The sequence below is a fragment of the Diabrotica virgifera genome, chromosome 5 (genome assembly GCF_917563875.1).
Source record: "Diabrotica virgifera virgifera chromosome 5, PGI_DIABVI_V3a".
Lineage (NCBI taxonomy): Eukaryota > Metazoa > Arthropoda > Insecta > Coleoptera > Chrysomelidae > Diabrotica > Diabrotica virgifera.
In genome coordinates this window covers 36648777-36665242 of record NC_065447.1, presented here as the reverse complement: position 1 = coordinate 36665242, position 16466 = coordinate 36648777, and positions in this window count along the sequence as shown.

The window sequence follows — 16466 nt, the reverse complement described above, 5'->3', positions numbered from 1 at the left end:
TAAATATTGCCCAAAAAATATAAAAAGTATCGAAAACCTCGACTTTTCACCCTCCGTAACTCTGGAACCGTTGATTTTATAACAATTATGTATAGAACATATTTTGTTTTAAATTTCATGTAAAATATTTTTGTATATAACATTGTTTACGATAAAGCATAGTTTTAGAAATATTGACGAAAAACTTAAAAAAACTACTAATTTACCGGCTTCTCTCCCATCTCCCTCCCAAACCGGACGCTCAAAATGGTGTAACTTTTTACTGAACAATATGTGGACCATATAGAACATTTTGGTGTTGGAGGAAAACTTTTACTATGGATGTTTGGGTTAGGCCTTTTTTTGGACCAGTTATACTATACTACCTCCGTAACTTTGGAACCATTAATTTTAGAAAGATTATGCATAGGCCTTTTTTATTTCAAATTTATTGTAGAACAATTTTGTATAGAGGGTTGTTCATGCTAAACCGCATAGTTTTAGAAATATTGGCGAAAAACTTAAAAAACTACGATTTTACCGATTTGTCCCCCCTCTCCCCCCCCCCCCAAACCCGACGCTCAAAATGGTGTGACTTTTTTCTGGACATTGCGTGGACCATATATAGAACAATTTGGTGTTGAAGGATAACTTTCACTTTGGATGTCTGGGTTATGCCATCTTTTGGATCAACTATACTATACTATATGTTTAGCTTCATTCTACACATTTCGGACACAGCGTTATTCAATTTGTCTGACTCTTACAAATTTCTCACGTTCTCTGATCTAGTTTTCATGGTTACAGAGTTATTCTTATTTATTTGATAGGGATTTATCTTGATAACGACCTAAAAGGTTGTCCTCTCCTGTCGGATCTTTGATTCCGAGCTCCATGCTCATTAAGTAAATTAAGGATTTGTGGGTCCATCATGATTTTTATTAGGGATGTACATGTGATTAGTACCGACTAATTTAGATATTCCATATTTGGAGTCAATTTCCCAGTTCTAGGGCAATGAAGTGTCCTACCAAGTGTCGGTTCTTTCACTCGTAGCTGTTCACAAATAAGTGGGGGGATTACCTATTCCGATAATCGTTCATTTAGGTGGTCGAGGGTTTCTTGAACTATAAAAACAATATATTTTATCCATACGTTTAGTTTACATTAATACTATCAATAAGAAAATAAAATGAACACTACAAAACCAATAAGTCCGTTCGACGCTGATAAAATGACAAAACTTCATGCCCCTCGAACCACTTAATTTCTAACCAATAATAAACTGCAGATTACGATGACGATACGATACACTCACCAATCAAGTATCGTACTGTATTTACTTTGAGCTTGTCTTTTCCTTAAACGTATTTTTCTTTTACAAGCCAGGATTCTTATTTTAAGGAGTACTTTGTCAGACAGCTTATTGTTATCCATATATCTCAACATGCCATCATATATCTGAAGCCACCGTTTAGTTTTTTATTACTTTAAAGTTTTTATATATAGTTATGAGGGCGCTAATATCCGGCAAAATAACGCAAAAGATGGACAACATAATGCGTTGTGAAATAAAAAGAGATTAAACTAGCAGAGGTGGGAAATTATCGGTATAAACCCATAAAACATGACCACTTACAATCGTTTCCCACTGTTAGACGTTAGCTTTTTTCGTTTCGACTCACACAAATAAACGGCAAAATATGACAAGCTGGTACCTAGCTGAATATTTTTTGCCCGAAGGGAATGAGAAAACTGTGTCTGAGAAATAAAAATATTTTAGAAATTAAAGTAAAATTATTAACTTATTAATCACAATCTTTGTTTTTAGCCCAGTCGGGATAGCATTTGACCTTGCATTACGAGCTGCTCCAAATTTTATTTTTAAAATACGAGAAAAATTTTTTATACGAGTTGCTTTCCTTCCTTGCTGTATCCTATGCTGTATGTCTCTTTTTGTAGTTCCTTCTTCTGATATTATGCTTCCTAAATATCTATATTCTTTACATTTTCTTATACTTCTTAACTCTAGTTCCGGATCTTCGGTTTCCTCTCCTATTCTCAAATATTCCGTTTTCTCCATGTTCTTACATAGTCCCCATTTTTCGTATTCGATCTGTAACTTTCTTAGCATATAATCCATATCATGTTCATCGTTGGCCAGAATTACTTGGTCATCAGCAAAAAACAAAGTTGTTAAGCAGTTTTCTTCAATCATTATTCCCATCCCAGCAACTGTTTTCCTCCATTGCTCCAGAGCTTTCTGGATGTATATTTTAAATAGTGTTGGCGATAATCAGCACCCTTGCCTTAACCCTTTTGTAACAGGGAATGGTTTCGACATAGATTTTCCCTGTCTGATACAGCTTTTCGGGTTTTGGTACATATTTTGAATTGCTCGCACATATGCTTCACTAATGCCTATCGTCGTCAAAATTTTAAAGAGTTTCTTTAAAGGTACCGTGTCGTAGGCTTTTTCCAGATCAATAATGTTAGGACAGTAGACAGATTCCTTGCTTTTCTTTTCTCTATTACTTGTTCCATCACGAATATGTTATCTGCCCACGATCTACCGGCGCGAAAACCACTTTGTTCTTTCATGTCCTGAATTTCTAATTCCACCCTTTTCTTTAATACTCGGCCATACAACCTCCCCATTGCACTGGTTATACTTATACCTCTGTAGTTTTTGCACAACGTTTTGTCTCCTTTTTTTGTAAAACGAGCTAATGTGTGCACAATTCCAGTCTTCTGGTATTTTTGCTCCCTGCAACATGCATTTGTTGAAGAGTTCCGTAAAATTTTTAATTTATGTAACTTTCATTTTAGAATGTGGGTCTGTTAATATAACACAAAATATAGGAAGATTATTGTGAAGTGCTAATTTAAAAGTAAATCAGTCAATTACCAATTAAGATGTATAACTCTTCATTTTAGCTTAATGCAAACATTTTGTATAAATGTCGGTAAAATCTGTATTAAAAAGTCTTTCTAGATTACGATGTTAACAATATAACATTCACGGTGAATATATATTGTGTTTATTAAAAAAGTTATAAGTATGAGAAATCAAAATTGCGAGATACCTTATTTTAACGAATTTTTATGGTTTTAAACACTATGTTCAAATGAAATCGATTACCTCTGAATATTTCTAAACCTGGTCTTTTCTTGGCCTCTAGTATATATCAATGGGTTCCTGTTTCGTTGATGGTTACGAAACTGCGCAGAAACGCCTTCGTATTGCGCTTAAGGTACGGTTTTACTGGAGCGTCTGTTGCGATGCGATCATCGTTAAGCGATCATCGCTGAGCGATGATAGCGGTGTGCTACTTGTTTGGTTTGTTAAAGGGTCGTTTTGACTGAAGCGTCTGTAGCTGAAGCCGCTAGCGTCGATTTTTTGGCGAGTGGTTCGAGAGCAGACATTGTCGCAGACGCTAAGCGATTGTAGTGATGTGTACATCCTATTTTACTAAACTTAACTCAAAATCAAACTGAAGTTCAGAAAAAATTGTTGAAACTTGACATCATCTGATAATAAATGGTTGTTTATCAAAATTTTGAAGTATCCGTCTTGTCTTCTTTTAAATATTGCATGTTTTTGTACGTTATTAAGAAAATTCCAAATGAGTTGATATGTTTCGTTAAATACTTTTAACTTTCAGCATTATAGCCTTAAATCAGCAGTATTAATATCACTTTTATTGACTTTACGCCGAAATTACATCTAATACGGCTCAAAGATCCTTTACAAGACGTTTTCTAATATTCAGAGTTTATCATTCATTTTGAACAGAGTACATATTATATCTATTATTTTCTTTTTTATTCGTGATATCGTATCTCGTGTATTAATGCAATTTGTTGATGTTTAAGAAAGGTATATTATTAATGTTAGAAGATGGTAAAGTGAGTAAGTAAGCAACAAGTATTAAAAAGCACAATATTTTCAAAAAATATCAGGGTGAAACATGTAAGATTGTTTTACGTATTCAAAATTTGAATTTTCTAGTATGTAATTTATATATGAAGCAATTCTAAATATCGTTCTTGTCTTAATCTAATCAATCATGTTAAATGGTATAAACAGTATTTTTATTGCCTAAACTTGGCAAAATTTATTTTTGATTTAAAGAAAATTTTAATAAGGACTATAATGATGTTTTTCTTCTTCTTTGTGTGCTGTGCTTGTTTTCAAGCGTTGGCTATTGGCGAGGAACCGCAAAGTGGGCGACGCCTGGTGGCTAATTTGAAAAGCATCAACTCAAGGAAAACATTGATTTTGCCATTAATTTGTGTACATATTTGCGGTCAGTTTATGTTGTAATTAACAATAATTTCGACTTAAAAAAACTATTGCAGTGTTCCTCAGTATTCATTCCTATTATCCTCTACGTAATGACCTAAATTAACCAATGCCGAATCACACATTTTGTTAATTTAACGTTTGTATTAAACGTAGTATTTTTTAATGTTTAAGCGACTGCAAAATTAAATAAATAAATAAAATGTAGTATATATATTCTGTACATAGAATGTACATTGTTATGCAAAATATCCCGACCACTTCGTAATTTCCAGAACACAATTATTATAAAATAAATTCAACTGCTTAGTTTCCAAGTTTCCAGTTTTTATTTAATTAAAAATTGTTATCTGTTGGTGTAAAATAAACTGTAGTGCACTTATTAATTAAATTAAAAACAAAATAAGAAATCCTAAGATAGATTAATAATTTTTAGAACGCTGTGTGATTATCGGGGGGCCTGATTTTTTTTATGAAAAAAAGGTAAAAACAGATCAGTAGTTAGCATCAAATTTTAATGAATGCATACAGATTAAACATAATTTTAAGTCGTCTTTAACTTATAAGATGTCTTAGTTGCAAAACTTAGTGGTTACTTTGGCAAAACACTCCTGTAAATGATTTTAATTTAACGTTTTAGAACTGTGAATTCAAATGACAAAATGAATTGTTTTCCTAGAGTTGTCGTCCATCTTTGAAATTTTGAGGGCCCTCTGTTGGAATGTAAGTTTGCGAATCGTCATATTACAAGCTGATGAAATGTTTCTCGGTCGGCAGCTATATGAAACAATTCCTCGACCGTTCGACCTGTCCATTGTCTAATTTTACCAGTGGCGGCTCGTCAGAGGAGGCAACGGAGGCTTAGCCTTCCCATATTTTTTTACACATTTTATGTCATCTCTGGGACATAATATTTCTATAATTATTGATGAAATGTCACTGTTTTGTTTATTTTGAATCACGAGAAACAACAAGCGCTCGTAATAATACAAAGTGTAAATTATTGCACACTTGTAACTAAACGCATCTGGAACGCATCTATATATGCCCACCTATACGCTGTGAGCAGCTCCTCATATTCCTAGCAAGGGAGGCAGAAACCAGATTCCACTCCGTTGTGTTATAAGTTACGACAAACGTTTCGAAACGAGCAATATTGTTTCCTATGCGTACAATAATACTCGATAGAGAAACGTAATATTCTATCGCTTCACGTCATACTACCCAGAAATATAAGGCAAGGGAGGCTAAACCAGAATTAGGCTCCCTTGTGTTTTTACTTATATTCTATAAGGAAGTTAATAGTCAGGGTATTTCTTGGTGTGCTTTTATCATTTTATTTTTTTTTAATTAGTGTTTGGTGAATTTTTGTATTTCATATATTTTTATTTGTGTTGTTATTGGCTTGGTAAGGTTATTTTTACAATTTATGTACCGTTGTTTGTTTATATAAAATGGATAAGTTAAACGAAATCAAAATATCTGAAGATATAATTGACTGGCTGCTCAGGAATAATTTTAATATTTTAAGTATATAATAAAGCTTATATTATTAAAACGTTAGGAAGACCACAGCCAAATTTAACTATTATTAAATTCTCAGGTAATCGTCAAAATCGTGCATTTAACATTAATTGGTTTAATAAATGGGACTGGTTAACCGGGTCCATTAAGAGGAAAAAAGTTTTTTTGCTCTCCTTGTATCTTATTTTCAACACAAACCGAACATACAACGTGGTCTAAAATAGGATATTCAGATCTAAAAAATTTACCTCGTTCAACTGAATAACATTCCAAATCTAAAGATCACATATTTTCGTCGTGTAAATTAAAACTTTTTGCTAAACAAAATATAGTAACTACTTTAGATACAGCTCAAAAAGAGGCCATAATTACTTACAATAATCAGGTTTTGGAGAATAGGATGAATTTAAATAGGCTTATCGATATAACAATATATTTGGCTTCGCAAGAATTAGCTTTTCGCGGACACGATAAAAGTGATGATTCCATTAATCGCGGCAATTACAAGGAACTTCTATCGTTGTGGGGTAAACATAACTCAAAATTCGAAAATTTCGTTAATTTTAGATTTAATCCTGTTTTTATAAAGATCTTTTAGTATCAATAATTCTAAGAATATTATTATTAATTACAAAAGCTATTCTACATCTCAGTTATCAATGCAAGCATGCGTTAAGAGGGAGGGTCCCCGTAAGGTGAAAAATAAAAATGGTCAAAAACAAATGGAGCCTTAAATTACATTTTTTGGTGCATTTTTTTGCTAAAATGCACCAATTTTATTTGTCTAGATTTTTTATAGTTAGAGCCTCCCCTATTGTAAAACTCACGAGCCGCCACTGAATTTTACACAGCCAGGACAGTTGGTATCTTCCAACCCAGCGCTTTTGCCCTGAATGATAAACCGGAGTAGGCAATATTTAGGTAATCGGACCGGATATAGGACAGAAGTATTGAACATTTCTCATTTTTATGATGTTCATCAATCCTTGCTCTTTGTGCATGGTCTCAGCACACGGTCCCCAGGCAACCAAACGACGTTTTTATAAGGTAGATAACACGTCATAAAAATGACCAATTGACGTGTTTCTATGACGTAGTAGTGACGTTGAAAATCACGTGTATTTGTCTCATCGATTTGACGTCATAATTGTGACGATTTTAAAACGTAATCGTATCTACGTTTTTTTTCACGTCAAGATCGTGACGATTTTCAAACGTCAAAAAGATGACGACTCTTATACGTCGGTAAAATCACGTCTTTAATACTTTCAAAAAGTGACCCCTTTCAGATGTTTCAAAACAGTATAAAAGAATAGGTAACATGAAACCTATGGGCCTACTTCCCATGTGTCGAAGATATACTACCACTTGTAAAAGATCGCTTGTGCGCTAGAAGCAACATTCATTCTGCATGATTGTACCAGCCCTCACATTATAGAATTTTCACTAGTAATACCACTAGAGGTCAAATTATTTCCGGAAATTTTTTTGAGATCATGAATATTTTGAAAATTTCCCGAGTCGCAGACGAGGGAAATTTTCTAAAAATATTCATGATCAAAAAAAAATTTCCGGATATTAATTTGACTTCGCGTGGTATTCGGTAAGAAAATTCCACACCAAATTTGCATTTGAAAATCCAAAGCTGCATGAACAGATTAATAGCGCGCCATAGCTTTGTCAGCAATTATTTAGGCTTTCAAATTCGTAATTTCTACTCATTGTAGTTGCATGGGAATACCATTTCAAGATAGAAAATAGTATATTCTTCAATTTTACATAAGTTTTGAGTAACTACAAGTGATAGAAAAAGAATCAAATCTAAATTATGTAAACAAATAAAAACCAGTCTGTCAAAAATGTTCTGTTATTGTAAACGTCAAAAAATTTCCACTATAATTCGCTGTTGGGTACCCCACGAGCAAAAAATTTCCGATAAAATACCTCCGTTGCCATGGTGATCTGTCAAAATAACGTATTTTGATTGGTTCAAAATTACAGGTGTGGAATTTTCACTAAAATTCCAACTATATATACCTACTTACTGTGTCAAAACTGAAACAACATATATATGAAACTAATAAATAATTTATTAACAAATTATCCAGCATACTTAATATCTTAATTTAACGCTTAATTAAAAACAAATAAACATAACCTCAAATAGTTGTCAAGAAGAATTACTGCATTAAACTAACTCACTGAGCAAAAACGCATAAAAATCTCTTAATTAACACGTTTCTTCAACTAATTATCTAAATGAAAAGTCTTATTTTATCACACAAGACACAAACCGCGTAAACAATAAATGATAAATTTCTTATGAACATTTTGCTAAACGAAATTGTTTGGAGTCAATACAAACAAGCAAGCTCCTCCCAATTTTGTGACGTCAGACTTAGGCTGTCTGAAATTAAAACGTTTTTTAAACTTAATTTTAACGTCATTAATCTTACGTATTTAAAATCACTGCAAAAGACGTATATATGACGTAATGTTCAAACACGTGTTATATTCAACCAAAAACTGACGTTTCCTCAACGTTATATGACGTCACTTGGTTGCCTGGGTCGTTGGATATGAGCGCGGAATTCTGAGCACCACAACTCGAACACTTCTAGTTTGTTAAGACTCTGCATTTTGGTGTCCAGGTTTCACATCCATAGAACAAAACGGACCAAACGTAGCACTTCAATACTCTTAAACGTGCGGTCAATGACACTAAGCATTTTCATGCAAGTTATATTCTGGTCGAAATTTTCTCATCACTTTCAACCCTGTCAATCCAGCTACCCAGATATCTAAAGCGTTCCACCTTTTTCAGAATTTTCTGATCTAATTTTAGTACTGAGTCTTCGATATGAATTTTTCCGACCACCATCCATTTTGTTTTCTTTGCGTTGATTGTTGAGCCCTTTGCAGTACATTCGTTGTTTACAGCGTTCAACAGGGTTTGAAGGTCTTCTAGACTCTCTGACATTATAGCGGTGTCATCTGCGTATCTGATGTTATTATAATAATTTCACCACCGATTTTAACACCGTTGATGTCTTTATAAAGTGTTACATATACACTATAGTGTATTACACTATAGTGTAGTTTTATTAAAGAAGTGTTAAAGTGATTGCATTCTTAAAATCAATGTCGCTAATTATTTTCCATCATTTTTGTGTTACTTTATGTCGCTAATCATCTTCCATCATCGTTCAAAATAAAGACATTGATCATACAATTGACAGGTGTCAGTATATGCTGAACAATTCTTACTTACTTCTGATGGTCATACAACCCTCTAAGAGTTTTAGCCTCCCGGTATATGCCTGGACGCGCTTTGCGATCCATTACAGTTCTTTCCGATGGTGCACATACATTGAGCTCCTGGAGATCTAGTCTTGTTGCGGAAAACCCGGTGGACGCTTTCCAACTGGAATCGATACAGCTATATTTCTGGTAGCTCTCTGATTATCACTTCTCAGGACATGACCCATCCAGTCTCCAGGAGGACTCCATACTGCTTGTTATTGGGGGTTGTTTAGAGAGGTTGATAATTTCTGCATTTGAACGAATGTTCCAATTACTTTTAGGGCCTTAGAATCTTTCTTAATATTTTGTTTTCAAAGATAAGGATGCTTTGTTGTCCTGTTAGTGTTAAGTACCATGCCTCCTCTTTCTCTTCTAGTGCCGACTCCAATAATGAAGGTTGACTATAACCATTGCAAAACCGCCCATATCGTCTGCTTTTCTTAAAAGTGTATGTGTGTTTAACCCGGTCCAGTCGCGAATGTTTTTCACCCAGGATATTTGTTGTCTATCAGGACCCTGTTTGTTGTCTATATGAGCCCTATCTCACTCCTCTCTTCATCTGTTCTGCATACAACAGAATACACTTTTATAAATTTTGTTAAATTTTGGCAAATTTATCTTATATTAATTTATTTTGATCACGCACAGGTTGAACAGATTGCTATGGTACATTTATATACTCTTTTAATTATGCCTTCTATGTATAGTGAAAAGTAATAAAATAAAAATACTGTATTATACCCTAAAAAATCAAATTTTGTGGAAAATTGTTGAATATAAGATTTTTCTGGTTATTAAAGTTAGTGTGAACCCTGTCACAGATGCCAACCCCAATTATATAATATAAAAATTACTAATGTAGAACCGATTATAACAATATGTAGTATTACTATGATGAGCGAAAGGACATTTCTTTACAATAATTATTCCTTACTGTGCCTATATACATGAATTTTATCAATGTACCTATTATGGATGGTTTTCATGTTTTTTGTGTTAATGACCCTTTGGTTTTATTTTTTTAATAGGTTTCCTACAATTTATCAACTGTAGGTATACTTGTGTGTAGTGTAAAATGATCCCTTTCCTAATATCAACAAGGAGGTCATCAATAATGCGAGTGAGTTTTCATGTGATCATATTGGTATATAAGAATGTTTGAAAACTAAAAAAGATATGAATAAAGCCTTTTATATAATCAGCATTAAGATCCTGGAAGAAAAACTGTAAGATCGTAAACAACTGTTCCGTGGTGTTCACGGAAACACATAAATAAAATAATATTAATAAAACGCAAACAACTGTCAATAATATATTTATTTATTTTTGGTAAAAAAGGCGTGCTTTGTTATCTCGTGGGGGTTTGTTATTCTTTTGCCCAGCGAGGGTTTATGATCGACCGACGCCTGCTGGGTTGTGTGAACCGGCTGGAGGCTGTGTATCGACTGAACTAGAGCACAAACACTAATCTGTCATTATTTGGTTCTACCATATGGCCAGATAGGCGACAATTTATTAAATCTGGCGTTTTAAAAACTGAAAACATTTCTGTGGTTTTTAAGAAGTTGGCATAAAGAGGGTGGCTAATCTGGTAACGTAATCTATTATGGAATTTGTGTTTCCCATGAGCAAGCCATTAATTTTATACATTCTGGTTTTGTATATTAGGAGCGAAACACATTTTAATGTGTAATGCATGAATTTTAAATTACCCATATTATTTCGTTTAGAAAGGAAAGTTAATATTTAAAATTAGCAATAAAAAAAATTGTAATAAAAGAGTAATTGAAGCGTGTCGCCACACAACCATCCAAAATGGTATATACCTTACAACAGAAGTATTCACGAAGCACTAACTTTTAAGATGGAATCTGAAGAGACTAAAATTAAGAAAGTTGAGAATATATTTTGTGAGGAAGATGAAATCCTTTGATATATTCATATATAAATCCTTTGATAGGACGAGGAACTCTCAACTAGAAGTTTACATAAGTTTGTAGTATATTGCTTCTAGTTTGCGTACATATGCTAGTTTGCATACATTTGCAGTATATTTCTTGCTATTGGCTGTGAGTTTCGACGGTAGCGCTATCTCGCGGTTTGAAACTTATACTTTTCTGATAAAATTTATGTATGTGAAATATACAAAACGAGAAAAATAGATACTTATCTAGAAAGACACAAATTTATGAACTGAAATATTATTGTAACCTGATTACTAAATGAATACACATAATTAATAGTAAAATTAATTATGTTTTTTTTATTTTATTCATTATAATTTTAATATTTAATATATAAGTTCGTGCGACTGGATGACTGCTTACGCAAGAGACCATTGAGGAAAAGAATAAGTTTAAATGAATTATTTGTTACCTCTGTTTATTTTTGTGTGCTTACTGATTTGCTTATTAAAATTTGTAATTTGTATGAATTGTAATTTGTTTGAATTCTATCAAAATGGATTTAAACATTATACTGGATTCAAGTCTTATTTCCCATGATATCCAATTTTAATCAGTAACACCAAAAAAAGGAAAGGATTTAGTTGATGCAGGACATGTACGCAATGTTTCCGAATATAATAAATGCATCCAGTACTGTTATATTCAGTATTTTTACATGAATCAATACAACAGCTGCAATATCTTGTTTTCTTTTTTGAAAAATCCATATTATCCGCCATTTCAGTTTATGAAGTTTATCAAATGCACAAAACAATAATGCCAACTGCCACTAACACAGCGTTGCCACATTTTATTTAGAAAATCTACTGTTAAGTTTAGCTTACTAAAATCTACTTATCAAAAACTAAAATATACTATAAAACTTTATTAATATATTTGTATATAATTTAGGACTTTTTATAATAAAAATAACAGCTGACTAACTAGAAATTTTTTTTATTTAGCTAATGCCTCGACAACTAATGGGCATTGGCATGGTGATGGTACAGTGGATTTTACCAATTAGGTAGCTAGTGTTATGTGTAGTGTGTGTGTTGAGTAAGTGTCTTGTTACTTTGCAAAGTCGATGTCATTGTCTTTGCAGAGACGCTAATTGTATCCGAACGTCTGCGGTCCCTCCGGTGGGTACCGATCCCACAAGGATAGAAACTATTTTCATTTATTAATTTATAATAAACGAAAAATTCTCTACCCTGGTGAGATTCGAACTCACGACCATTCGGTCCTTTCGATCCAAAGGTAGGCGCTCTTACCACTGAGCCACAGAGGGAGTTTAACTAGAAATTAATATGACTAAACAAAAACCAAACTTTTTTATATTTTAACTGGGGAACAAAAATGACCAACTATTTTTAATTTTTATCAGTTTTATATTTAATATTTGTATATAATATTTTGTCATCCACTGATTTTAACATCTGCATGCCTGGATCATATTCTTCAAACAATTATTTCGCATTTTACATTAGAAACACGCAAACACAACATTTGTTGTTTTGCAAAGTTACATATATGTATTATAATTAGGCCCGGTCTTTTCACCTCCCAATAAATATTTATTAGGAAGTTTATCCGGCAGATTACATGTAAATCTGTCAAATAAACCTCCGAATAACTTTTATTCGGAGGTGAAAAGACCGGGCCTCAGATATTGTAGTTTTCCATCGTTAGCTTCTAACAGGCTCACCGAATGCCAGAACTCTTCAATAACACCTGAAATAGGTACTGATTGCACTCCTACTTGAAATCTGCAAGTTTGTTACATCAGAATCCAGTTTCATTTCTGTTTAATATTCATCATCTACGTCCTGGGGCTAGATTCCGTGCATTGTAGATATCTACACTTCGCTTTCTATCGATGTCAATTGTCGTGAAAATATTTGAGTTTTTAGCTTTAATTGAATTATTTTCTAGTTTTGCTAGTTGATGCTGAAGTGACACTTAGGCCCGTATTCATAGTCGGTACTCAAGTCTAAGTCGATGCTCAAATCCGACCTTATACAAATTCTTATACAAATTTGTATACAAATTTTTTCAAGGTCGACCTTAAGCATCGACTCAGACTTGAGTACCGACTATGAATACGGGGCTTAGTAAAACAAGAAAATATTTGAATTAAAACTAAAAATTCAAATATATTGACATTGATAGAAAGCGGTCGGCGGTGTTAGCGATTGTACACAGAATCCCACCCCTGAATCTTATTTTCGGTAATGACATTGGGAAATTGTAACAAATGTCTAAAAATTAATTTAGAAATGGGGTAAATACTATTAAAAAGCAAATTTTATTTTTGTCATAAGAAAATGTTGAAATATACCAAAAATCTACTAAAAAATATTGCCTACTAGAATTTTTTAAAAAATATCAAAAATCTACCAAAAAAGTAGAAATCTACTAAATGTGGCAACGCTGCACTAACAGCGCTGGCGAAAACCGTCAAATTCCCTCTGCCCTACCCATGGCGCGTCATTTAAATTTATCAGATAAATGCACAAAACTGCCACTAACAGCGCTGGCGAAAGCTGTCAAATCCCCTCTACCCATCGGCTCATGGCCAATACATTGCATATGACTAGAAGGGGTAGCGGACGTTTCCCCAACTGTCATCAATACGACTAACTTCACGCGTAACTTTGATACGAGAATTATAAAAAAAATATGCATTGAAATCCAGATCCCGTAATTCGTTAAGCGTGATAAAGTGAGTACAAAGACATACCTACATATTTCTTTCTTTGTAATTACAGCTTCAATTTACCGTACACTTCTCGTAGACTCTGCCGATAAGGTAGAGTCGTGTTGGGGAAAAGCCGCGCGCCCGACTAGAAGAGCTGCTATAATTACATACGTGGGTGGTCCGATAAGTACTTAGCCTCTCCTCCCGATGGCGCCACTATCGCAACAGAAATTTACTATCGCGTAATAATACATTCTTTTAGACGGCCTATGCCAAAATCTGGGGATTTAAGAAAAATTAAAAAAGAGTAATATCGGTCTGCGATTCTACTATTGTTTTTGGATGGAAAATCACACAGCGACATCCAAAAACGCTTGAATGCTGTGTACGGCGACTTGCGCGCGCAAGATAGCTAAGACAGTAGGTATCTTAAAAAATCTCGTTGGTCACATCCTGCATGAAATTTTGGGCATAGGAAAGCTCTCGGCGGGATCGCTGTCGTGTTTTCTCTCTTCGGCAATAAGCGCAACCATGAGACCACTCAAGGGTAGTGTCTGGGGCTGTTTAAGCGTAATCCAAATGAAATTATACATTGTTTCTTAACCGTAACCACAACATGGTTCCACTGCTACACACCAGAGACCAAGGAAGAGTCGATACGGTGGACGTCACCCCGCAAACATGCTTCGAAGAGGGCGAGGATTGACCAATGCGGAAAGGTGATGGCCACCATTTTCTGAGGTTCACAAGGTGTGATCTATATCCCATTCCTGGAAAAGCGCAAAACGCTCACAGGACTATACTATGCCGCATTATTGAGCCGATTCGACGCCGTATTTCAGAAAAAAACAGCCCAAATTGAGGAAGAAAAAGTCTTCCACAATAACAACCCTCTGGCTCACACCTCCGCCATCGCCATAGCCCAGTTGGGCTACGAGCTGCTATACCATCCACCCTATTTTCCAGACTTAGCCCTGCACGACTTTTTTTGTGCCAAACTGAAAGAAGGCAGGTTAAAGAATCGAGTTAAAAGGAGCCTACGCTCAGAAATAAATCGCCACTTTTTAAAAATTGTCGTTTTTCTTTTGAAGGCTAAGACTAATCGGGCCGCCCTAGAAATGTAGCTAGCACAGTATGACTTCTCTTCTCTTCTGTCAGCCCTTGTTTATACACATAAGTATTTGACAGGTAGACAGGGAAAAGTGTACTTTTGAAGTGTGTAAAACAAATAATTCCTAGCTGAGCGCTTTCGGCTTATAAAGCCATCTTCGGAGCTATGCTACAATAGAAAGGTCTCTAATGAATAATTGATCTTAGAATTCAAAAGTTTAACTTACATCAAAAGGTTCAAAGTACATAAGTATTTATTTTTCCCATATTGTGTTAAGATTCTTCTTCTTCCTCTTACAATGTCTATCCAGTATAGACGTTAGATACCAGCATGGCTATTCTAACTTTATCGACAGCTTGATAGTCGTTAAGTTATATCTCCACAGAAACGGCACTGCACCATCTCGTACAGAGGGTGGAGTACGTTCTAGAAAACCAAGAGGTGATGTTGGGTGCATTTCTCGATATTGAGGAAGCATTTGAGAACACCCCCTACGAAGCTATCACAAGGGCGATCCGTCTAAAAGGAATAGACGAAACAAGCTGCAGATGGATAGACCGCATGCTTAGGAGCCATGTGATATATGCTACGTTGCTAGGGGATACAGTGTCAGCTCAGGTAGCCAGAAGCTGCCCACAGGGGGAGCCTTATCTCCTCTTTTATGGAATCTGGTCATGGATGGCCTGATAGCTAAACTCGACAACGATAGGCATCATGTTCTGGGCTATGCGGATGACCTAGTCATCTTAGCCCACGGAAAATTTAATGGTACAGTCAGAGATCGAATACAACAGGCTTTGACCGTAGTTACAGAATGAACTTCAAATGTAGGGCTTAACATCAGTCCTTTAAAGTCAAAAATCATGACATTTACTAAAAGGAGGAATTCAGAGGAATTGGGTCCTCTAAGTCTAAATGGTCTACATTTAAATCTGGTGAGTGAAGTAAAGTATCTCGGGATAATATTAGACTCAAGACTTACTTGACATCAGCAGATAGAAAGAATAACGAAGAGAGCGGTAACTACGTTAATGGTAGCCAGACGTACTCATGGAAAAATGTGGGGTTTGAGACCAGATATGGTATATTGGACTTATAACATGGTGGTAAAACCCACAATTACATATGCATCAGTGGTATGGTGGCCAAAAGTGCCATCATCAAATTAAGCAAGGTCTAAGGTCTAAGGACTTGCTTGTCTCGGGATCACGGGGGCTATGAGGGGCACACCTACGGCAGCTATGGAGGCACTACTGGATAGCCCTCCTTTACATATAACAATAAGAGGTGAGGCGAGAATGGGATATTATAGACTGCGAGAAAACCTGAGCAACGTACCAGTTAAATCAGGACATAGTAGAATAACGAATGAAACTAATGATGCCGAATGGATGATGATTTCTGACCATATGACATCAAGATACAAGCCTGAAGTACCTTTTTAAGTGGACATTTGCCCACGCGACGAATGGGACAGAGGAAACTCTCTACCGAGACTGCAGGGTTACACCTGGTATACGGACGGGTCTAAAACTGCAGACGGTTCGGGCGCAGGAATATTCTGTAGTGGTGGAAATTTCAACATTTCTATTCCAC